Source organism: Mercenaria mercenaria, chromosome 16 (genome assembly GCF_021730395.1).
Source record: "Mercenaria mercenaria strain notata chromosome 16, MADL_Memer_1, whole genome shotgun sequence".
NCBI lineage: Eukaryota > Metazoa > Mollusca > Bivalvia > Venerida > Veneridae > Mercenaria > Mercenaria mercenaria.
Window position 1 is genome coordinate 71,442,571 of NC_069376.1, and position 27,224 is coordinate 71,469,794.

Consider the following 27,224-nt stretch of genomic DNA (forward strand, 5'->3'; position numbering starts at 1 on the left):
TAATTTGTTCTGTTTGAGTCTGCTACAGTTTTGTTAGTTCCCTACTAATTCCTAGACAGATTATTAGGATCACAGGCACTTTTCCATCCATCAATTATCAGCCACACTGGGTCAAGTCCCATAACTCTGTCACGTATTTTGGGCAAATTATGCCCCCTTTTCTTTTGGACTTAGAAAATCCTTGTTAAAGTTTTACATGCAAGTTACTATCTCCAAAACTAATGCAGATATTGAATTGAAACTTCCCATGTGTCTTCAGGTCTATAAAACTATTTGATAGCATCCAGTCCCATAACTCTGACCTGCATTTTGGGCAAATTATGCCCCTTTTGGACTTCAAGTACATACAGCTATTACTTAAAGGCATATATATTTGAAACTTACTTTTTATTTTTATGGAGCAATTACTAACCTCACTGGATCAAGTCCCATAACTCTGACATGTATTTTGGGCAAATTATGCCCACTTTCAGACTTAGAAAATCCTTGTTTAAGTTTTACATGCAAGTTACTATCTCCAAAACTAATGCAGATATTGAATTTAAACTTCACGTGAACGAAAAGAAGAAGAAGAAGAATTTAAACTTCACATGTGTCTTTGGGGTTATAGAACTGGCTGATAGCATCAAATCCCATAACTCTGACCTGCACTTTGGCCAAATTATGCCCCGTATGAACATAAAACTTCCTGTTAAGTTTTGCATGCAGTTACTATCTCCAAAACTAATGCAGATACTGGATTGAAACTCTATAGATATTTTAACTTTGGAGTAACATTTTCCTGCTTCTGGGACAACAATTCGAATAGTTGAGCATTGGCTGTCTTATGGACAGCTCTTGTTGTCTTTACTTTTAAAGCTACATACAAACACTGATTGACTTAAAAACGTATTTAACACTATTACGATTATTGTGAATCTGGGTCATTTTCAAATACATAATATTAGACCATTTACCGTCATTTTCAAATAGACCATTAGCGTCGTATAACTAAAAAATCTTAACAGAGGTGAATATCTAAAGTCTTGATCCAGAGCTTCTGTTAGCTGTCTTTGCCTTGTGTTTCCAGTACATCCAACATGTCATCAAATTTCTGTCATTTTCATTGAATGTTAGAAAATTAAAAACATTCAAAATGAAGTAAAACTAAAGAAAAAATACTTAACCACATTTTACTGTTGCATAGATTTGGATCAAATGGTGAATAATCAGACTTTTTAATAAACTGTTTTTTTGCATAGAAATTATTCAAGTGAACACTTAAAAGTCAATATTTTGTTACAAAAAATATACTTTTGTCTTATTTTCAGAGGGATGAAAATCTGATCTGATAATTTGTTGTGAAACGGGTAAAATTCATATGGAACTCTGAAGAAGACAAATACCAGAAACTTAGGTAAGTTGATTTTTTCATGACTTCAGAATATGAATTTTTCAGAGAAATATAGTGTTTCAGAAAATTTTTCACTGCAGTGCAATTTTCCTATTTGGTGTTCTAAACTAATTAAAAGTGACATCATTACACATATGACGTAATGCATGTTGCTGAAAGACACACATCTGTAATTATGCAGCTCTATTAGTTAATTTTGAAACGGTGTTTACAAAGTATATTTTTGGAAAGTCTAGCATACTGTTGAGCTGTTACAACATGTTGCTGTAAATCCTGAGAATATAATCTGACTGCAAACAATGGTTGTAACTAGTTTCCCAGCAACAAACGTATTTTGTTCTTGTCTATTGCTAAATCTGGATTTAAATATAGATTATTATTATCCAGTTATAGATTTACTCCTCTGTTCTTGTATTTCAGAGGGTTAGAAGTTAACAGTACATGTTCATATTTCCATGAGGCGAAAGGTTTGAGCTGCGAACACCAAAGCAAAAGGTATTATTCCTCAATGTCAGTTTTTATTTTGTTCTAAAGTAGTAATAATAATAATAACGACTTTATTTTACGTGGATAACATATTTGGTGTTTAACCAATTTTCAATATGGTCCACATTATCAAACAAAAAATACAAAATTAATTACAAAATTTACAAATCAGAGAACAGTAATGATTGATAAATATACAGCTATACAGCTGAGAAACAAACCTGAAAAGAAAGTTTGATAATGAACAAATGTAGCATAAAACACAAGAAGATAATAAAAGAAACCGCGAAGGCATGCATATATACATATATATTACAAACTTAAGAAAATTTTGCTTAAACCATAAAATTACATATTAAAATAGGTGGTCCCAGCCTGAGAGTACTTCCATTGAAGGTATGAGTTTTTGAGTTTTTGAAGTGTATCTGAATTTCGAATATATGCTGGAATAGCATTCCAGATTACAGGTCCAGAGTATGATAGGGATTTGTGAAAGAATTCCATGGCGTGGTTAGCATTATCTCTGGATCTAAGTTCAAGCTCACATGAATTTTGCAGGTACTGAAATTTAGGTTCTCCATAGTTTCTTCAAAGAACGACACCAAGCCAATTTCAATCATGCCTCCCAAGAATGTTCCTTTGATTGTCACATTTAAGATTCCTTCAAATTTAAGTCGGCCTTTGAGAAGTTTTGTTGCCATGGCAACCAAAAGGAAAGGTTTTAAAATCTTTTTTTGCCCAAAAACTGCTGGTACGATTTAGAAATAAGTCCTCAGAAATGTTCCTTGGGTGACCCACTACTAAATTCCTTCAAGCTCCCACCCACATTACCCCCCAGTCTCCCAAACCATCCAAACCCAAACAGAGCTTAAGATAGAAATGCATTTAAAAGACTTCTTCTCATGTACTGCTTGACAGATTTTTACCATCATGATAGGGTCCTCTCCCACATTTGTTCAAATGGGGGATGAGGTGCTAGGCCCTTTTTAGGGGACCACTAAAGCTAAAAATAGAAATATCTTTTCATTAACGGCCTGATGACCCTTCATCAAAACTTGGTCTGTAGCATCTTTATAAGTTCCTCTTCAAGTTTGTTCAAATAGGGTCCATATCTCCTTTAGGGTCGCCAGAGCTAAAAATAGAAAAGTGTTTAAATGATTTCTTCTCCTCAACTGTTTGGTGGATCTTCATGAAACTTGGTTTGTAGCATCATTATAGATCTTCTTCCAATTTTATTGAAATGGTGGCACTTGGCCCCTTTTAGGGGCTACTGGTTTATACAAAACACATTTATTACCATTTATGATTCAGTAAGTCATACATGTATTCAAGGTTAGCAACCAGGGTCAGCTGTGGCTCTGTTATTTTTTAGCTCACCTGTCACAAAGTGATAGCGCGTTGTCCATCGTCCGTGCGTCCGTCCGTCCGTAAACTTTTGCTTGTGACCACACTAGAGGTCACATTTTTCATGGGATCTTTATGAAAGTTGGTCAGAATGTTCATCTTGATGATATCTAGGTCAGGTTTGAAACTGGGTCACGTGCCCTCAGAAAATAGGTCATTAGGTCTAAAAATAGAAAAATCTTGTGACCTCTCTAGAGGCCATATATTTCATGAGATCTTCATGAAAATTGGTCAGAATGTTCACCTTGATGATATCTAGATCAAGTTTGAAACTGGGTCACGTGCCATCAAAAACTAGGTCAGTAGGTCTAAAAATAGAAAAACATTGTGACCTCTCTAGAGGCCATATATTTCACAAGATCTTCATGAAAATTGGTCAGAACGTTCACCTTGATGATATCTAGGTCAAGTTCGAAAGTGGGTCACGTGCCCTCAAAAACTAGGTCAGTAGGTCAAATAATAGAAAAACCTTGTGACCTCTCTAAAGGCCATATATTTTACAAGATCTTCATGAAAATTGGTCAGAACGTTCACCTTGACGATATCTAGGTCAAGTTCGAAAGTGGGTCACGTGCCCTCAAAAACTAGGTCAGTAGATCAAATAATAGAAAAACCTTGTGACCTCTCTAAAGGCCGTATTTTTCATGGGATCTGTATGAAAGTTGGTCTGAATGTTCATCTTGATGATATCTAGGTCAAGTTTGAAAGTGGGTCACATGCGGTCAAAAACTAGGTCAGTAGTTCTAATAATAGAAAAACCTTGTGACCTCTCTAGAGGCCATATATTTCATGAGATCTTCATGAAAATTGGTCAGAATGTTTACCTTGAAGATATCTAGGTCAAGTTCGAAAGTGGGTCACATGCATGCCATCAAAAACTAGGTCAGTAGGTCAAATAATAGAAAAACCTTGTGACCTCTCTAGAGGCCATATTTTTCATGGGATCTGTATGAAAGTTGGTCTGAATGTTCATCTTGATGATATCTAGGTTAAGTTCGAAAGTGGGTCACGTGCCTTTAAAAACTAGGTCAGTAGGTCAAATAATAGAAAAACCTTGTGACCTCTCTAAAGGCCATATTTTTCATGGGATCTGTATTAAAGTTGGTCTGAATGTTCATCTTGATGATATCTAGGTCAGGTTCGAAACAGGGTCATGTGCTGTCAAAAACTAGGTCAGTAGGTCTAAAAATAGAAAAACCTTGTGACCTTTCTAGAGGCCATACTTGTGAATGGATCTCCATAAAAATTGGTCAGAATGTTCATCTTGATGATATCTAGGTCAAGTTCGAAAGTGGGTCATGTGCCATCAAAAAGTAGGTCAGTAGGTCAAATAATGCAAAAACGTGACCTCTGTAGAGGCCATATTTTTCACGGGATCTGTATGAAAGTTGGTCTGAATGTTTATCTTGATATATAGGTCAAGTTTGAAACTGGGTCAACTGCGATCAACAACTAGGTCAGTAGGTCTTGAAATAGAAAAACCTTGTGACCTCTCTAGAGGCCATATTTTTCATGAGATCTTCATGAAAATCAGTGAGAATGTTCACCTTGATGATATCTAGGTAAAATTCAAAACAGGGTCACGTACCTTTGAAAACTAGGTCAATAGGTCAAATAATAGAAAAACCTTGTGACCTCTCTAGAGACCATATTTTTCAATGGATCTTCATGAAAATTGGTCAGAATTTTTATCTTGATAATATCTAGGTCAAGTTCAAAACTGGGTCACATGAGCTCAAAAACTAGGTCACTATGTCAAATAATAGAAAAAACGACGTCATACTCAAAACTGGGTCATGTGGGAAGAGGTGAGCGATTCAGGACCATCGTGGTCCTCTTGTTTACTTTTAGTTTATTATGTTTATAATAATAATAATAATAATAATAATAATAATAACTTTATTTTATGAGGCTACACATTTGGATTATCTAATATTCAATTTAGGCCTCAAGATATCGGTACTTGATATGTTACAGTATTTACAAAGGATGTACAATGTGGTAACACAACCTTGACATTGTCTATAATTACCATATTATCATTCCCTGTACCCACATTATCCTTGTACATCTAGAACTTTTTAGGCTTTAATAAACACTGAAAAAATGTCTTTTTGAAGTGAAATGTATGAAGTTCAGCTGTAATGGTAATGAGATGCAGGTCTTTGTCCTACATGGTGAGGGAATCGGTGCATGGCATTTTTGGAAAACATGTAATAGGTAAGTAGATCATTAAATTTTGTATTTAGAATCATTTTTCACTAATCCAGCTGCATTAAGAAAAAAGTAAACTTAAAAAAAAACAAACAAGTAAAACTTTATATAAAACCCGTTTTACAATTGAAGGGAGGTAACTCAATTTTGAAAAAGAACACTAAAATTCCCTTGCTAGTTTGATATGTTAGTAAACTAGTTTTTAGCTTGGCAATAGAGCTGTTTCACTGACCTGTCCATCAATTTATGTGACAGCTTCTGTGTCCATATCTTTGATTTAGTTAAGATTTTATATGTAAGCTGATGTCACTTTTGGGAATTGATAATACTTTGTCAAGTTGTTCACTCTGATAATCTGACATGCGGTACTCAGGTAACATAACTCCCTTTTGTCTTTAATAAGTGCAGATCTATGTATAGTGAGGTTATATGTTTGATCCCCAGGCTTTTTGTATGTTCTCTATGACAATTTGATAAAAGACATTGTGTCTGAAGTCATTCTTACTTCACCTCTTATTATGTGGGGAAGTTGTCCATTTTCTTTTAGAGAACAGATTTGTACTGGTACAGAAAGCCTAACTGCCTGCTGTTACATAACTGAAATACTGTTGAAGAAATGCCTTAAACCCAAAACAAACACACAAACACATACATGTAAGTAACTTATGCTTCAGTTTTTAGCTCAACTATACGAAGTATAAAGAGAGCTATCCCACTTGACCTGGTGTCGGTGTCTTTCAGCGTCCCCACCTTGGTTAAAGCTTTTTTACACTTCCTCTTTTCATCATATCTCTGTAATTACTTAATGGATTTGATTCAAACTTTAAATAGTTATTCGTCATTGTCACCCACATCATCTGACATAGGGCCATAACTCTTGCCTCAATATTTCATGATTTTCACTTAATTTTTCAGGTTAAAGGTTTGATGCACTTTCACTTTATCTCTGTTATTACTGAATGGATTTGATTCAAACTTGAAATAGTTGTTCAACATCATCACTCACATTATATGACACAAGCTGCATAACTCAGGCACAAATTTATCATGAATTATTCCCCCTTTTTACTTAGAATTGCTGGTTAAAGTTTTGATGCATTTTCACTCTATCTCTGTCATTACTGAAAGGATTTGATTCAAACTTAAAATAATTGTTTAATGTCATCACCTACATCATATGACACAAGGTGCATAACTCTGTTACCAATTTTTGAGTCGGCTAAAGGCTGAAAGCCTTTTGACGAGTCCTTGCTATCCAACGATTCTCTAAATGGACCGAATAACATGTGAAGGGATGTAGTTCCATTAGATTTCTCAAATTTCAAACAGTTCACTGCATGAATGAAGTTAAGTTGTGTCAATTCCCTTTGCTATGACCAATATACGATGTAATCTGTCATATTTATGACTTGTAATTGTGCAATTCTCGAATGTAACTCATTAAGCATAAATGTGCATTTTAAGAATTGCTCAGGCTTACAAAGCTTGGGTAACATCCAGCGAAAGACAAAAAATAGTTCCAGCAGGGCTCCAGATTAGATGCGTATTAGCGTAAATTACGTATAGAAATAATGCAAATACGCATGTCTAATAATTTCTAAGCGTATAAAAACGTATATAAAATTACAGAAACGCACACAATGCTTTTTTAAAAACAAAATCTGAATCGTCTGGATGCGTTAGGTAACATAGCCGATCAGCCTTAATTCTCCCACATTGAATGTAAACACGCATCATATGATTTCTATAAACTTTGCGTGGGTTGAATTTTGCAGTCAGTAAACGGATAAATTATCGGAAGAAGAAGCTCTTACTGGTTTGTTTAGTTACTACTGATATTAAAAATGGTTTTAATTCTTATTTTTCGAGAAATAAACAAATCGGCGAAACATTAAATTGTATTTTCTTGTAGTTTTTGAAATCGAAAGTAGATCGTCTATGTTTGGCGAAATGAAACAACTTTTTTATGAAAAGATTTAAATAAGAGGTAATTTAACCGTAAACTTCAATGTCAGATACTGCCAATTGCTGCTAAATGTCTTCGTATCATCACAATTTGTAAAATATATTGTTCAAACTGGAGAAAAGTGTAATCGTATCCGGATATAATATTTGGGGTAAATATCGAGCTGTGTTATGAAATTTTAAGAAAAAAACTAAAAACAAACTGAAACTGGTAGACTATACTGTCAGTACATCAATCATTAGCCGACTCAGGCCATTCAGGCCTTTGATTTATGAATTATGCCCCCTTTTTCCTAAGAATTTCAGGTTAAAGTTGTGCTGAACTTTCACTCTATCTTTGTTATTACTGAATGGATTTGATTCATACTTAATGTAATTGTTCAGCATCATCACCCACATCATATGACACAAGGTGCGTAACTCTGGCACTAATTATTATGAAATTGGTGCCAGAGTAATGCACCTGGTGTCGTATGATGTGGGTTTATCGTACTAAGCCGGAAGCCACAGCTTAGTCAGAAGATTTTGTAAATGGAGCAAAATTTTTCATAATTGTAATATTTCTCGAGTATTTTGTTGAAGGCAGTGAAAATAACGTATTATCATGAACATCATCTTGAAGAAAAATATTTATTGTATAAAAGAACACCAAAATTCTTGGGGAAAGTTGTTAAAATAGTAAACATGAGATGATTTTTCAATGTAGTTGTGCGAGATATTTCTGGTGAACATTTATATCTTGTGTATTTTTAAGCTAGTGAGAGATTATTATACAGTTGAATATTGTTACCTCGATATCGGTTAGCTCGATACTCCGGTTAGCACAATGTGTTTCAGTTGGTCCCGATTTTCCCCTATTTATCTTAATGTAATTATTTATCATTTCCTCGATATGATTAGCTCAATATTTTGTTTAGCTCGATGAGATTTTTCAGTCCCGTCAACTTACCTGTACAGTACTGTTTTTACACCAGGATGTGTCGATATCACTGCTTGTCAAAAAATATCCATGCTATTTGTAAGGTGTGAAAATCAACCTATTGTTGTCTGGCGTGGTATCAATCATATACAAGTTAGTTTGTATGTATGCTTTGTTTGTTATTGAATCTTTAATCCAATTTAAATGTCAGGAAGTTTGCATTTAATTCTCAATAATTAAGTGTTATAAAACACCGAGCAAGCAGGACAGCTGTTTTCAAATATAACAACTAATTTGGATGAAATATTTTCTGTTTGACGGAGTAAAATCTGCCATTTAATTAGGACTAAGTAACAATATTTAACTGGCAAAGTTTCATTGTTTAAACACAGTCAAAATAACTACTTACTCAACTAGGAACATTATCGCTGCATTCAGACTTGTTTAGGGAAGGAATAAAATGCTAATGTTTAAATGTATATTTTGAAAAATTAAAAGTTGTATGTATTTAATTAAATGTTTTATTTGTAAATAAAATTAAAATCATATTTATGTTTTATATTATTTCTTTCCCCTTTCAAGCCCTCTGAAAAAAAAGCATTGGATATAATGACAATATAGACGTCTGACACAAGTACAAAGTAGTCCCAGATAGTCGATATCGTTACGTCGAACTTTGGATATGTCGATGCAATTTTTACAGTCCCTTGAATATCACGGTAACGGTATTCGATTGTATTTTCAAATTAGTTCAAATAAGTTTAGGTCTGGATATACAATGATGATGATAAAAATATACACAGGTGTGTAGTAGTTTGGGCTGGAGGGGCTGGGGGTTCCAGACCCCAAGTGTCTGTGATATTTATGATATAAAATGATAATCCAGTAAGTCTTCAGCTGTATTATAATAATTGTATTAAATGTATTTTTGTTAGCTCCCCTGTCACATAGTGACATGGTGAGCTTTCATGATCACCCTATGTCTGTTTTTCTTGTCTGCACGGTACTGGTTTCATTTATGATTTCATTTTAACCAAACTTGCACACAATTTGTATCACTATAAGATCTTGGTTTCTTTCTTGAACTGGCCAGATCCCATTATGGGTTCCAAAATTAGCTACTTTGACCTTGTCTGCACAATAGCAGCTTTATTTATGATATGATTTTTATCAAACTTGCACACAACTTGTATCACCATAAGATCTTGGCTCCTTTTTTGAAATGGCCAGCTTCTGTTATGGGTTCTAGACTTATAGCCCTGGAAAGGGCCAGAATTAGCTATTTTGACCTTTTCTGCACAATTGCAACGTCATTAAGATTTCATTTAACCAAACTTGCAAAAATTTGTATCATTTATAAGATCTTGGTTCCTTTCTTGAACTGGCCAGATTCCATTTTTGGTTCCAGATTATGGCCCCTGAAAGGGCCAGAATTAGCTATTTTCCCTTTTGTCTCCCAAAAATAGCAGCTTATGATTTGAATTTAATCAAACTTGCACAAAACTTGTGTCACCATTAGCTCTTGGTTGCTTTCTTGAACTGGCCAGATCCCATACAGGGTTCCAGAGTTATGGCCCCTGAAAAGGCCAGAATTAGCTATTTTGACTTGTCTGCGCAATACCGGCTTCATTTATGATTTGAGTAAACCAAACTTGCACACAACATGTATCACCATAAGATCTCGACTCCTTTTTATACGCCCGAAGGGACGTATTATGTTATCGCTTCAGTGTCCGTCTGTCTGTCTGTTGTTAGCATTTTCCCTTCCGCTCTGTAACTCTTAAACCCCTTAAAGGATTTCAAAGAAACCTGACACAAATGTTCATCTCATCGAAACGATGTATAGAGCACATGTTTCAGATGGCTCCCTTCAAGGTCAAGGTCACACTTAGGGGTCAATCATAATTCTTTTGATTGATCTTGACTATGATTTTTGTCGAGCCCGCTTGCGGATGCAAAGACATAGTTGTCCAAATGGCGGTTTGGTGTATGTGCGTGCGTCTGTGGGTCCGTCTGGATTTGTTTGTGTGGACCATAACTTTGACATGCATGGAGCAATCTTGTTTATATTTGGCATGAATGTTAACCTCAGTGAGACAGAGTGTCGTGGCAAACCCCAGGTTCCTATCTCAAAGGTCAAGGTCACACTTACAGGTCAAAGGCCAAATTAAAAAATGACTTTGTCCGGAGCATTTTTTCTTTGTGCATGGAGGGATTTTGATGTAAGTTGGCACAATTGTTCACCATCATGGGATGGAGTGTCGTGAGCAAGAACCAGGTCCCTAGGTCTAAGATCAAGGTCACATTTAAGAGGTCAAAGGATACAAGAATGACAACTTTGTCCAGAGCATTTCTTCTTCATGCATGAAGGGATTTTGATGTAACTTGGCACAAATGTTCACCACCATGAGACAGAGGGTCATGTGCAAGAACCAGGTCCCTAGGTCTAAGGTCAAGGTCACACTTAGAGGTCAAAAGTCAGATACAAGAATGACTTTGTCTGGAGCATTTCTTTTTGATGCATAGAGGGATTTTGATGTAACTTGGCACAATCATTCATCATCATGAGACGGAGTGTCATGCGCAAGATCCTAGAATTACTTCCCACTTTGTTGTTACTATAAATAGCTTATATTCGTAACTTTTTTATTACTGGTTGTAGGGGAAAATCAAGACCTCTTTTCTGTAGTACAACATGGATGTTACAGCCAATTTTCAGACTTAGAATTTTTTTTTAAAGATTAACGTCCCTTAGTTGTTACTTTAGGTAATTTATATTGTAACTTTTTGCAATCTTCTTTTTATTTGGCATAAATGTTTGCCTCAGTGAAACAGGGAGTGTCATGTGCAACTCGCAGTCCTTTTGACAGCTGGCGGGCTCGACATGTTGCCCGTGGGCATCTAGTTTTACCTTCTTCTCCTTAAGTGCAATGATAATAGGTGAGCGATATAGGGCCATTATGGCCCTCTTGTTGTTTTTTTTTCAGCAGAAAAGTTGATGCCATTGCAAAACTGACCTGGCAAGACCTATATGTAGGACTATATGCAGCCCAAATACCCAAACCTATTCACCTGGATTGAATTGCTGTTAACTCTCCTTTCTAGCTCTGTGGATGCAGAGCTAGGATTCTCAAGGTATTTCAGTGTTTAAAGTTTATCCTTTTTTAGTCATTATTAGTTGAAAAAATCCTAGTCTTCTATTTTTTAGGATTAAAATTACAAAAAAAATGACTGGAGGTCTTTGCTTAGTTGTAGCTCTCTGAGTGATTTGATGTTATTCCACTCAGAGACTGAGTCTGTTGAGAAGTTTGGTCCATTGGATTCAATATTATTATGGAATTCCAGTGGTAGTAGGGCTAGGAGACCATTCTACAATGATAAGCAAGATGGCCCTAGGTCGCTCACCTGAGAAACACACCATAACAGTGTAAACATGTTTGACCTAGTGATTTCATGAAAAAAAAATATTCTGATCAATTATCATTAAAATTGGAGCAAAAATCTTCAGTATAAATAAGTATTTTCTTTGATTCAACCTGTGACCTAATTTTTGACCCCAGAGTATGAGACCCATATTTGAACTTTACCTAGATTTCATCAAGACTATCATTCTGACCAAATTTCATGAAGATCAATTGAAAAATACGGCCTCTATCGCATACACAATGTTTTCCTTTGATTTGACCTAGTGACCTAGTTATTGACCCCAGATGACCCGTTTTCATACTCGGCCTAGATGTCATCAAGGTTATCATTCTGACCAAAATTCATGAAGATTAATGGAAAAATACAGCCTCTATCGCATACACAAGGTTTTTCTTTGATTTGACCTGGTGACCTAGTTTTTGACCCCAGATGACCCATTTTCGATCTCTGTCTACATTTCATCAAGGTAATCATTCTGACCAAAATTCATGAAGATTAATTGAAAAATACAGCCTCTATCGCATACACAAGGTTTTTCTTTGATTTGACCTAGGGACCTAGTTTTTGATCCCAGATGACTCATTTTCAAACTCTGCCTAGATTTCATCAAGACTATCATTCTGACCAAAATTCATGAAGATTAATTAAAAAATACAGCCTCTATCGCATACACAAGGTTTTTCTTTGATTTGACCTAGTGACCTAGTTTTTAACCCCAGATGACCGGCTTTCAAACTCGGCCTAGATTTCATCAAGGTAATCATTCTGACCAAATTTCATGAAGATCAGTTGAAAAAAAAAACAGTCTCTATCGCATACACAAGGTTTTTCTTTGATTTGACCTAGTGACCTAGTTTTTGACCCCAGATGATCCATTTTCGAACTCGGCCTAGATTTCATCAAGGTTATCATTCTGACCAATTTTCGTGAAGATCAGTTGAAAAATACAGCCTCTATCGCATACAGAAGCTAAATGTTGACAGACAGACGATAGACGCTGGACGCTGGACATCGAGCGATCAGAAAAACTCTAAAAGTAAAGGTAAAGAAATTTACACTGTTCTCATGCAGCCACTGAATATTGTATGTAATTTTCTGACACAATGGAATAACCATCTAATAATTAATACTGTCCTTTTATTACAGCCTGTCAAATTCACCAATCACAGTCTCAGTATAGACACAGATGATGTGTTTCTAATTGCTAAAGAACTTGACGTGGCTAGGGAAGGTGTATGTGATGATGATGGTGACAATGACGACAATGCCGCTGATGATGAGGACTACATGCACAGACAAGACCTCATTGCTGTCAAAACAGAGCTTATAGACTTATGATGGACCTTGTTGAATAATAATAACTAAAAATATGTAATAATAATTGAGTTAAGTTGAATAATATGACAGAAGTTTACTTAAATTGCTCAACAGGCAGTAGAACCACCTGAAATCTTGTTGGACCAGTAGTTTGCAAAAGTTGCCGGTCCTTTGGGCCACCACATAAAAAAAGTTATTGTCTAGCCCTGAACGTGTCGACAACTGAGCTTAACCGGCTGAACAGTTTATGGCACCATTACCTAGTATTTGTTGTAGTGTGCCAATGAGAGCATTTGTCCATTCAGCATTGGATTATGTAGGACCTTTCATTACTGTCCAAGGTCAAGGAAAACAGCCTGAAATTTATGTCTGTTTACTTGTCTGAACACATGGGCTGTTCATCTTGAAATCTCATTTGGAATAGATACTGATGCATTTCTAAATTTATTTTATCAATTTGCTGGTCGTACAGTTCTGTCGAATAATGGAACAAACTTTGTCGATAGTGAAAAGGAACGCAGATAATTAGTAAACGTGCTGAATCATGATCAAATAAAAGAAAAGACAGCAAATAAAGGAGTTCAGTGGCATTTCATTCCTAGATTAGCACCATATTGGGGAGGTGTACATGAAATCATGAGTCATTAATTCCATGTTACAGAATGCAACAGTGTCAGATAAGGAACTTATGACCGCATTTGTAGGAGCAGAATCTCTTATCAATTTGAGACCTCTTATTTATCAGTCAGCTAACCCTGCTGATTGCATACCTCTTACTCCAAATCATTTCCAGCTTGGACAAATAGGAGGAGAGTGCGCTCCTGAGAGCCTTGATACAAATGATTTCAATCCTAGAAATAGTGCAATTTCAAGAGTTAGTCCGAAACTTCTGAAGCTGTTGGATTCGTGAATGGTTGCCAAACCTATGCACCTCCAAGAAATGGAACTGAGTTTGACCAGATCTGAAAGTTGGAGATGTCCTTATCATGGTATAGCCTGGCACGCCTCAAGCACATTGGCCTTTAGATCATGTTACACGTGTTTATACAAGTCACGATGGTCATGTGAGAGCAGCAAACATTTTAGTAAATGGTAAAGAATTCACACAGCCCATTACAAAGTTATGCCCATTAGAAATTAACAGCAGTGATTAACAGTAATGTGTTATGCAGAAATGTTGCATTTTTTATGACAAAAGTGTAAATATTTCACATGTGGAGGGCATAATAATCCTTCAAAAATAATTTCGCGTGTGGAGGGCATAATAATCCCTCAAAAATAATTTCGCATGTGGAGGGCATAATCCCTCAAAAATAATGTCGCATGTGGAGGGCATAATAATCCCTCAAAAATAATTTCGCATGTGAAGGGCATAATCCCTCAAAAATAATGTCGCTTGTGGAGGGCATAATAATCCCTCAAAAATAATGTCGCATGTGGAGGGCATAATAATCCCTCAAAAATAATGTCGCATGTGGAGGGCATAATAATCCCTCTAAAATAATGTCGCATGTGGAGGGCATAATAATCCCTCAAAAATGATTCTGCGTGTGGAGGCCATAATAATCCCTCAATATATTTTAAAATAAAGAAATATCTGAAACATTATATTATAATCTTGGGCAAAGAGAAAGACATTTTTCTCTTTCAGGAAAATAGAAGATGCACTGTATAAAAAGATGAAGAAGATTGTATTATCATTACTATGTATTGTAATTTTTGACATGTATATATTTTCAGACATATAATTGAATTCTTGTATCACATAAGGCAATTTTTCAAAATGTTTGAAATCAATGATACAAAATTAAAAACATGAATACTTTTATTATTTGAACGCATTGTATTAAATTGTGTTATACCAAAAGGTCATAAATTTTGTCAAAATTAATGTTATAGCTAATAGTCAATCTTTACATGGTATACATTATAGTACTGAAAACTGGAAAAAGTAACAGTGTTGCTGTATCATATCAATGTTAAAGTGAGTTACTAGAAAGTACATGTACATTTCAAGTTGCTGTTGAAAGTACTGGTTTAACAAGGAAAATACTAGGAAGTTGTTTTCATGAAACTCGTGTATAGTATTTAAAATCGTGTTGATATATTATATTTTGTTTAAAATTTGGATTTCAGTAAACATGTATAGTTCAATTTAAGGATAGTAATACAAGAAAAAGAATCGTATAGTTCGTAGGAAAGTTGTTTAAAGGTCTATTATAGATGAAATATAGAATTTGTAGTGCATATCAAATTTGTGCAAATTAGTTCGTATCTTACATTTTGTATTACACTTAAAGCCTAACTAAGAGAAATGAGTTATAGGTACATTTTGTTTGTTTGAAAAACACTTTTCTGTTTAAAAGAAAGATCTTTTTTTTTTAATTTTTGATCTGTAAGAGGTTATTTCTAGAGATTTAAGTTAATAGATAACAAAGTAAAAAAATTCAACATTTCATATAAATAGAAAAATAGATTATTTTTTTGTTTGAAGATGTTATTTTCATATCAGTTTTTGTACATTGAAGTGAAATTCTAGTTGGTACAATATTCTTAGACTTGTGGAAAGTATTCGACCTCGTCATCCATTCGGTACTGCTGCAAAAACTTAAAATATATAACATTAGTAAGGAAACACTAGATTGGTTTAAATCAAACTTAAGTACAGTGTAATAGATTTCAAAAATTATGTATTTCTGGAAATATATCTGAATCAAAGCCAATAATTCTGGTGTCCCTCAAGGCTCTTTGCTTGGCCCTCTGCTTTTTATTTTATATATCAGTGATCTGCCCCAACATCTGAAAGACTGTTTCACTGATATTTTTGCAGATGATACAACCTTAATCGTTATACTATAATGCAATACGTGAATTGCGGACAATGGAGTGTTTTCTATATATAAGGAATCATTAATTATTTCAGTAAACTTCGAAGGGAATGAAAAAAAAAGTAACATGCCAGCTGTATAAAATTGTCGCACCTGTTAACAGAATAAAAAAAAAAGATGAAACAATAACTATTTGGCTTGAAATAAGACCATTCAAACAAAAACCTTTTTTAGGTTATGTTTATAGACCACCATCTCCTTTAATATCTTGGACTCATGAGTATGAAAAATCTCTTGAAAAGTTAGTCTGTGAAGAAAAAGAAACACTTATCCTAGGTGATTTTAATATTAATCTCTTGGACAACAACTCTCTTGTGAAAAATTGGATAAATTTGAAAGTCTCTTTCAATATGGTACAATGGGTTAAAACTTCTGCAAGACTTACACACTCAAGTACAACTCTGATAGATCATGTATACACAAATTTGCCTTGTAAGATAAAACATGTTCTTGTACCAGAGCTCTCAGCTCTGCAGTTAGTTACCACTTTCCAGTATGTTTAACTAGGAAAACTTCCTCAAATTCTGATGATCCCATGCATAAAATTATATCATACAGGAAAGTCAAAAATTTTAATTAAGACTCTTTTCTAAGTGATTTACAATGCCAGCCTTGGAGTACAATCAACATATATGACGACCCAAATGATGCCCTTGATTATTATACAAGCTTTTTTCCTAAAGACTCTTGATTACCTTGCACCAATGAAAACTAAACGTGTAAAATATACTAATCAACCAAACTGGTTTTCAAAAGAAATTCAATTAGCAATCAAACAAAGAGATAATTTTAAACATACAGAAAACAATATCCAATACAAACATTGGCGTACTAAAGTCAAGAAAATGATACATAAAGAAAAAAGATCATTTTTTACAGATACCATTAATAATAACTATAAAAAAGATGCTAAGCTGCTGTGGAAAAACTTGAAAGATTTAACTGGAGATTCTTCCAAGACCCAGACCAATTTTATAAATGATGAATCTGGACAACCAATATCTGATCCAGAAAGGACTGCAAATACTTTTAATGAATATTTCCTAAATGTATTTCAATCTGTGGAACAGAATTTAAATCAAAGTACAAATTGTTCTCAACAAACAAACAACTCTGTACCTAAATATGAAATACCACTGATCACCGAAAAATTTGTGGAAACTCAATTGCTCAATATTGAATCCAAAAAGTCCACAGGATTGGATGGATTAAGTGCTAAATTTTTGAAACTATCAGCTAATGTTATAGGAAGGCCTATAATTCAAGTACTAAATCTTAGTATTAGAAATAAAATATTTCCTGACCAGCTTAAGATTGCAAAAATAACACCTACATATAAAAAAGGTTCTAAAAGTGATAAGAATAACTATAGGCCAATTTCAGTTCTCCCTGTTCTCTCTAAAATAATTGAACGGCATATCTCAGGTAGTCTAAGACACTTCTTAGAAGAAAATGATTTCCTGTTCAAATATTAATCAGGATTTAGAGCAAACCATTCTTGTGAAACTGCCTTGACAGTGATTATTGACAGGTGGATAAGTGCTATAAATTCAAAACAAGTAACAGGAACAGTATTTCTGGACTTAATGAAAAACTGCTTGAAAAGTTAGAAATTTTTAATCTTAGTGACTCTGCATTTATACTTTGGTTTAAATCTTACCTGTCAGACAGGTACCAAAGGGTCAGTGTCTCAGGTAAGTTATCTGAACTAGGTCATATACAGTCTGGAGTGCCTCAGGGATCAGTCCTTGGGCCTCTGCTATTTGTGTTATATATAAATGACCTTCCATCTGAACTAAAAGACATATTTACAGACATATTTGTTGATGATACTACAATAACGGCAACAAGTAAAGCACACACTGATGTACAAAATTCTCTTCAAACTGCACTGAACAAAATTCTCACTTGGTGCCAAAATAGCTCCATGTCTTTAAATGCTAAAAAGACAAAAGCATTGACAATTCAGACCACTAACAAATCCAGAGTGAATAATATTTTTAGCTCATCTGATTTTTTGAAAAAAAAAAAGATGAGTTATTGTTATCACATGAGCGGTGTCAGCGTCAGCGTTGCCTGGTTAAGTTTTATGTTTAGGTCAGCTTTTCTCCTAAACTATCAAAGCTATTGCTTTGAAACTTGCAACTCTTGTTCACCATCATAAGCTGACCCTGTACAGCAAGAAACATAACTCATCCTGCTTTTTGCAAAATTTATGGCCCCTTTTGTACTTAGAAAATATCAGATTTCTTGGTTAAGTTTTATGTTTAGGTCAACTTTTCTCCTAAACTGTCAAAGCTATTGCTTTGAAACTTGCAACACTTGTTCACCATCATAAGCTGACCCGTACATCAAGAAACATAACTTCATCCTGCTTTTTTCAAGAATTATTGCCCCTTTTGGACTTGGAAAATCAGATTTCTTGGTTGAGTATTATGTTTAAGTCAGCTTTTCTCATAAACTATCAAAAAAGCAATACATGTACTAGTTTACAAGTCTCTGAATAATATATGTCCTGCTAACTTATTTCAAATATTTCCTTATTAAAAAAATACATATATGCATGGTTTGGTAGAAAATAATGGTTTTGCATTAGATAAGCAACATGTTTTATTAGATAGCATCTTAATATTACTAACTAAGGTCAGATATCTATATGTCACACTAAGTGGTCATTTGTAATAAACACAACATATGCATATCACAGAGGTGTTAATTGTGGCCGGAAATAACAATGTTTATGACGGTTTACTTTAAAAATTCATGTTCATCATATTTCGATATTTCAATAAATTGAAATTACTCAATCATAAGAATTCTTACTACATTCACAAGTGGATTTATTAAAATTTAATTTATAAACATGGAAGATGATTTTACAAAAATATAGTGTTAATGAATGACAGTAACCAGGAATAACAATTTGGATTTTTTCTGTTCTGTAAATACATTTTTGTTTTAATTTAAACACTTCCCATTTGGTATAAATACATTTTTTCCGAGTTATTTTATTTTTCCTAAATATTCTTTTTAAAAAACTGGATGTGTCACAAACTGAACAGAATGATATACCGGTAATAACATGATCCATTCATAATAATAATAATAATAATGATAACGACTTTATTTCATGAGGCTAACACATTTGGATTATCCAATCTTCCATGTGGGCCGCCAGATCCTTGATATGTTACAATATTTACAAAGGATGTATATACAATGACAAATACAGTAACACAGAACAATATTGAAAGGTATTAAGAAAGATATAACATAGAATAGAACTATTTCAAAGACAACTCTACAGTAAAGCAGTTTTATTAAATTCCACCAGAGAACTTCCAAGTCAAATACATCTTCTTAAATGAAGTTAAGTTTTCTGCTGTTCGCACATGAATTGGAATATTGTTCCAAATCTTCGGCCCAGCATATGCCAGGGACTTCATAAAGATTTCAAGTTTGGGCTTAGGTAAATACAGTAGTTTGTTTGTTGTTGATCTAAGGCTCATGGTGAGCTTTTGTGACCGCTCGATGTCCGTCGTGCGTCGTGTGGCCATCAACAATTTCTAAAATAATCTTCTTCTTGAAAACCACTGGGCAGAATTACACCAAACTTCACAGGAATGATCCTTGGGTGCCCTTTCAAAATTATTCAAAGAATTAAATTCCATGCAGAACTCTTGCTGCCATGGCAACCGAAAGGAAAAACTTAAAAAGTCTTCTTGTCCAAAACCACAGGGCCTAAGGGCTTTGATATCTGGTGTGTATAATCATCTAGTGGTCCTCTACCAAAATTGTTCAAATTATCCCCCCAGGGTCAAATATGGCTCCGCCCCGGGGGTCACATGGTTTATATAGACTTATATAGGGAAAACTTTGAAAATCTTCTTGTACAAAACCACATGTCCTAGGGCTTTGATATTTGGTATGTAGCATCATCTAGTGGTTCTCTACCAAGATTGTTCAAATTATCCCCCTAGTGTCAAATATGACCCCGCCCCTTGGGTCACATGGTTTATTTAGACTTATATAGGGAAAACTTTGAAAATCTTGTACAAAATCACACGGCCTAGGGCTTTGATATATGTAGCATCATCTAGTGGTCCTCTACCAAGATTGTTCAAATTATCCCTCTAGGGTCAAATATGGCCCTGCCCCGGGGGTCCCAAGTTTAACATAGACTTATATATGAAAAAAGTTTAAAAATCTTCTTGTCTGAAACCACAACACTTAGACCTTTGATATTTCGTTTGTAGCATTGTCTTATAGTCCTCAACCAAAATTGTTCAAATTGTACCCTTTGGGTGAAAAGAGGCCCTGCCCTGGGGGTCCAAAGATTTATATAGACTTATATAGGAAAAAAAACTTCTTGTCTGAAACCATACGACCTATGCTTTTGATATTTGGTATGATGCATTGTCAAGTAGTCCTCTACCAAAATTGTTCAAATTATGCCCATGGGGTTAAAAGATGCCCCGCCCTGGGGTCACTTAGTTACTATGTGAGTTATATAGGAAAAAAATACTTAAAAAATCATTTGATCCTATTTCAAAGACTGTTAGATAATAATTACCTGATGACCCCAAGTAATATGATGTCACTTGACTGTGACCTTGACCTACTTGCTTGTTTTTTAAGATACAGCCTTAAAATTTTGATGACATACAGTTTTGCACACCGATCTTAAAACTGAATATCATTGACCATGAATGTGACCTACTGACTTTCTTAATATTTTATCATCAGTTTGATCTTTGAAACATGTAGCTCATATTACTCAGGTGAGCGATCCAGGGTCATCATGACCCTCTTCTTATTGTTTGAGTTGCAAAATTGAAACTGGTTTCACCTAGTAATCAAATCGGGTCCAGTTAACTGAGGAACCATCCCATTCCTATTTTAAATCTGGCGCTGATTTCAAGTTTGCTCTCCTACTTTTTTCTTGTCCGATTATGTGGAAAGTTACAGGAAACATAATGGTGAAAATACCATGGCGAATTTGGCAACTATTAAAGGAAGTGTCTAGCTGTCAAGTATCAGGATGCCCAGCCAGGGAATTTTCTAGCCATCCAGTAATAAATTTCTTGAGCCACGCCATGAGAAAACCAACTTAGTTCGTTTGCAACCACCACTTATCCAGACCATCCTGCGAATATCCGCCCTGAGTCTGGTCAGGATTCATGCTGGTCAGAAAGCCACTATGTTGGTTTTCTCATGACATGGCTCTCTTAATGAATAAACTTACTGATACCTGCTATTTACTAAAGATAATTTGATACTTAATGTGCAAACAAAATTTTGATTTGAAACAAGATTTTAGAAAAGCATTGGTTCCTGAGTAAACATTAAGTGAACATGTGTTAATTCCAGACTAAGCAAAAATATAAAAGAAACAATAAGCTTCTGAACAACAGAAATGAGTTGTTGTTGAGCTTGCTTGCAATGAGCTGGACCTAGTCCATCATTTTGGCGGGTAGGTGTGTGTCTGTGCATCTGGACGTCCGTCCGATTTTGTCCGGATCATAACTTTTACATGCATCTTGTTTATATTTAGCATGAATGTTTATACCTAAGTGAGAAGATGTGACATGCATAAACTCCATGTTCCTATCTCAAAGGTCAAGGTCACAGTTGGGGTTCATATTTCAAATTGAAGTTCTTCTTCATGCATGGTTGGATTTTGAAGTAACTTGGCATGAATGTTCACCTATGAATTTGCAGGTGGCACTGCAGTTAAGTGCTTTTGCTTTATGTTCCTGATTGCCAAAAACTGACTAGAGTGTCCAATTTGTATGTTCTTACAGCTCAGTTTTAGTGATTTTTACCAGTGTGACTGAAGCATTTGTAGTTTTACAAAAGAACTAAAAGTTTAAAAAATGCTGCACAACATACCTTAAAGTATTTATGAAGAAATGATATTCTCATCCTATTTCAAAATAATTACATAGGTAATTTCATAAACTTGGATTTGGTTGAAGAATTTCATTTTAGATTAATCTCATGATTTTTAATTACTTGAAACAAAGTAGATGGAGGAAAATACATGTAGGCATAACTATACGTTTTCACTTTGTCATTATAATGTGAATACATTTGTTTTGAATTCTTCTGATATTGTATTTTCAAGTTTACATTATTTTGCTGAATCCCCTCCATATTTCAATGTAAGAATGCTTCTTACACCATGTAGGAAGAGGTCTGGGTTCAAGTCCCAGTGGAGAGTATTATACTACTGGGTATAAAAAAGTTGTAGACTGGACAAAAACATACCTCCTTTGCATAAAAAGTGACTTAAAAGGAAATGTAAAAAATATAGTGTAAGCCCCACCCCTAATATACCAAACTCAAAAGCTATACAATATACATAGCTTTAATATGTTTGTATTGTTATATTCAACAATGATATTGTTTACAGACAATAAATAAATATTGAATTGATTTCACAAAAGGTACGTTTAACTTAATACCTGTTGTGCGATCTTTGAATTTTCAGTTCAGTTTCTCAATTGCCATTCAAGATACTGCTGTGATACGTCATAGGATAGTGAAATGTAATTACTGAATGTAAAAGGCATGCACATGCATTCCTACATCAAAAGTAAAGTTCACATATATGGTTAAATGTCAGACTTTGTGTACATTTGTACACTAGAAAAGGTTCCCCTGCTATTTACACTGTCAGGAAAAGTCATCCAGTTTAATTGAGTGAACAGTTCTTCAGATGGAGCATCAGTTGATTTATCAAGAATAATACGTGCAGCCCTTTTTAGCTCACCTGAACACAAAGTGCTCAAGGTGAGCTTTTGTGATCGCCCTGTGTCCGTCGTCAGTCGTCCGTCCGTTGTCCGTCGTCGTCAACAATTTGACTTTTAACACTCTAGAGGTCACAGTTTTAGCCTAATCTTAATGAAACTTGGTCAGAATGTTACCCTCAATAAAATCTTGGACAAGTTTGATATTGGGTCATCTGGGGTCAAAAACTAGGTCACCAGGTCAAATCAAAGGAAAAGCTTGTTAACACACTAGAGGTCACAATTTTGGCCCAATCTTAATGAAACTTGGTCAGAATGTTACCCTCAATAAAATCTTGGACGAGTTTGATATTGGGTCATCTGGGGTTAAAAACTAGGTCACCATGTCAAATCAAAAGAAAAGCTTGTTAACACACTAGAGGTCACAATTTTGACCCAATCTTCCTGAAACTTGGTCAGAATGTTACCCTACATAAAATCTTGGACGAATTTGATAATAGTTTTCTTGAGTGCAGATTTAGACAGTATTTGATACGCATTAAAAGATATGAAAGGGAGTTGCATATCTTAAGTGTTTGGTCAACATGTTTTTTCCAGTTCAAGTTCTCGTCTACATGTACGCCTAATAATTTTTCTTCAGTTGAGTGACTCAAAGCCTGATTGCTTAAGAAAATTGCAGATTCATTAGTCTGATTTAAATTGTTTTGTACATGATGTGATTTAGATGAAGAGAGATACCTTTCTTTAGTTTTCTGAACATTTGGAATCATTGCATTTTGTTTGCACCATGTTTCAGTAATATTAATTTGTGACTGAAGTGAATACTTGATTTCAGTGATTGTTTTGCCAAAAGCTGATGTTGTATCATCAGAAACATATCACTTTGTGCTGGATTATTTATGTAAATTATGAAAAGTAAAGGCCCAGGGTAACCTGAACGTCAGCGCGTTCTGGCATCAACGTCATTCAGCAACGCCAAAATGGCAGGCGAGGGAGTCGGATCTGTTATTGCTTTTAGATGAACTTATACAGGATATAAATAATGAATTGGTCACATATCAGTTTGTTGAAAGCATGAAATATGATAATACGAAATCGAAAACAAAATTGGACCTTAAAAATGTAGAGGTATTTCTAAAAAGTGTCAGAGAAAAGCGGCAGATTCAAATAAACTTACACTAGCTGTGAATTGTGAGTAATTGAGAATTTAATATACAACTTGGCTGCATTATTGAATCACTTTTAGAGAACTGCTAATTTATTTAGTAACACCTTGTCACGTTTAACTGTGCTGTGCTTTTACAGCCTTTGATAAAAAATGTTTGCTAATAAACACCAAAGACTATTAAAATGAAGCAAAACCCTAATGAACTCCATTGGCTTCCTGTGCAGTGTAGGGTAGAATACAAAATTCTGACACATACATATAAGGTGCTCAAAGATCAGGCACCAGCTTATGTAGTGAACATGTTAGAAATATATACGCCATCCAGAAATCTGAGATTGCAGAATAATGCATCAAGACTAGTTGTGCCCAAATATCGAACTGTGATTTGGTGACAGGAGCTTTGAGACAACAGCTGCAAGGTTATAGAATGTGCTCCTATCAGGCATAAGAGACTGTAAAACCTTGCACAGTTGAAAAAAACCCGCTAAAGACGCATTATTTCAAACAATTCTTTGGAAACTAATCTCACTAATTACTTGGTAGAATAATGTAGGTACTTTGCTGGCTAATCAAGAACTCGATCAATAAATTTAGTGCGACATGTTAATATAAAGTGTTTTGTTTGTTTGATGTTGTCGCAGACTTAGCGATTGTATAAAATATATTGTTTAAATTTTCCGGCGGACCCTATTCTTTTATTTAAGTTCTCCGTCGGCACTTATATTCGTGGATTACATTTAACATGTATTTTATGTTTTTCATGCCTTCCTTTTGTTTTTAAATAGTATTCTTGGCAGGAAAGCCTTATATAAATAAATAGAATGACTTGTGTCAACTGAAAAGGACTCGAAATAAGTTGGATGTAATTACAGAAGGTTGTGTTCATGATAAAATAAATAGGTAAAATTAAATGGAATAACTTTGATAATAAGGTTTTACTTTTATTTTATATCCAATGTGTGGATAAATAAGGTATAATAAAAAATAAAATCAGAATATCCACGACAGATGTACAATGGGTGTTCTCCGGACCGTTTAGATGGGGATTGACCCGATCATCTGCGACGGTTTGCATGCTCTGGTGCATTTCACAGGCATCATATTTGTTAATTCTGTCTGTTCAGAAATGTAGGATATCTTTTGTTCTATTTTGCTCTTACGTACCTGTGTCTTTGAAGGTCAGTTGAATGTTTATGCTATTGTTTTTTGTTTGCTTGTTTGTTTGTTTTTGATCTGCTTACCTGTATTTTGAAACGCTATCTTATAACCGTAATATAATTTTAAATTCATTAGTTCATTCTATAATTGTTCAATTACCTTTTTAGCTCACCTGAGCAAGAAGTGCTCAAGGTGAGCTATTGTGATTGCCGTGTCCGTCATCCGTTGTTTGTCGGCGTCAACAATTTGACTGTTAACACTCTAGAGGTCACAATTTTGGCCCAATCTTAATGAAACTTGGTCAGAATGTTACCCTTTAAAAAATCTTGGACAAGTTTGATATTGGGTTATCTGGGGTCAAAAACTAGGTCACCAGGTCAGATCAAAGGAATAGCTTGTTAACACCCTTGAGGTCACAATTTTGGCCCAATCTTAATGAAACTTGGTCAGAATGTTACCCTCAATAAAATCTTGGACGAATTTGATATTGGGTCATCTGGGATCAAAAACTAGGTCACCAGGTCAAAACAAAGGAAAAGCTTGTTAACACTCTAGAGGTTACAATTTTGGCCCAGTCTTAATGAAACTTGGTGAGAATGTTACACTCAATAAAATCTTAAAGTAGTTTGATATTGAATTATTTGGGGTCAAAAACTAGGCCACCAGGTCAAATCAAAGGAAAAGCTTGTTAACATTGTAGAGGCCACATTTAAGAAGGTATCTCCATGAAACTTAGTCAGAATGTTAACCTTGATGCTCTTTAGGCCCAGTTTGAATCTTGGTCATGTAGGGTCAAAAACTAGGTCACCAGGTCAAATCAAAGGAAAAGCTAGTTAACACTCTAGAGGTCACATTTATGACCATATCTTAATAAAACTTGGTCAGAATGTTCATCTTGATGATCTTTAGGTCAAGGTTAAATCTGGGTCAGGTGGGGTCAAAAACTAGGTCACTTGGTCAAATCAAAGGAAAAGCTTGTTAACACTCTAGAGGCCACATTTATGACTTTTTTTCATGAAACTTAGTCAGAATGTTAATCTTGATGATTTTTAGGTCAAGTTCGAATCTGGGTCTTGTGGGGTCAAAAACTAGGTCACTGGGTTAAATCAAAGGAAAAGTTAGTTAGCACTTTAGAGGCCATATTTATGACTGTATCTTAATGAAACTTGGTCAGAATGTTAATCTTGATGATCTTTAGGCCAGATGGGGTCAGAACTAGGTCACCAGGTCAATTTAAGGGAAAAGCTAGTTAACACTGTGTAAGCCACATTTATGACCATATCTTAATGAAACTTGGTCAGAATGTTAATGTTGATGATCTGTGGGTCAAGTTTAAATCTGGGACAGGTGGGGTCAAAAACTAGGTCACCAGGTCAAATCAAAGGAAAAGCTTGTTAAATCTCTAGAGGCCACATTTATGACCATATCTTAATGAAACTTGGTCAGAATGTTAATCTTGATGATCTTTAGGTCAAGTTTGAATCTGGGTCATGTGGGGTCAAAAACTAGGTCACCAGGTGAAATCAAAGGAAAATCTAGTTAACACCCTAGAGGCCACATTTATGACCATATCTTAATGGAACTTGGTCAGAATGTTAGTCTTGATGATCTTTAAGTCAATAGGTCAGGTGAGCGATACAGGGCCTTCATGGCCCTCTTGTTTATTGAAAGCTATAAAGATGTTTCTATATAAAGCACTAAAAATTTGTATGCATTTTAACATGAAAAGAGTGCTAAATAAATTTGGTATATAATAATGATGATGATAATAATAAAAATATGAAATCAATTACATCCACTTTGTGTATCCAGTGCTTACAAAATTATTCACGGCTATTTTGGGTGCTAGCCAATTTTGGTCTTTTTGGGTGAGCGAACTTGTGATTTCCCTTATTGCTGGCTCATTTTATTGTCATTGTCTGAAGATTGAAGATGTTACTCTATACAACCATTACCATAGCCGTAAGGTTACTCAAACACAAATCTAATCAGTACCATTCTGTGAATTCCTGAGGAACGCGATTATATGCGCTGTCTGGTCAAAACAGGGCATTGAGACCAAAAGCAGATGCAGCTTAATTTTGTCATGCTGAGGGCAAATTTGTACTTATGTATCAAGGTACTGCACTCTTAC

At 34.8% G+C, this 27,224-nt stretch overlaps 1 long non-coding RNA gene across 1 annotated transcript; it reads left to right on the plus strand.

Annotated features, from left to right (window-relative positions):
* Positions 1-8,922: 8,922 nt before the first annotated feature.
* LOC123540430 (uncharacterized) lies at positions 8,923-26,879 on the plus strand. The gene is made up of 3 exons (XR_008367950.1): positions 8,923-9,100; positions 11,369-11,516; positions 12,954-26,879. It is a non-coding gene; the product is annotated as an uncharacterized LOC123540430 (long non-coding RNA).
* The last annotated feature ends 345 nt before the right edge of the window (positions 26,880-27,224 follow it).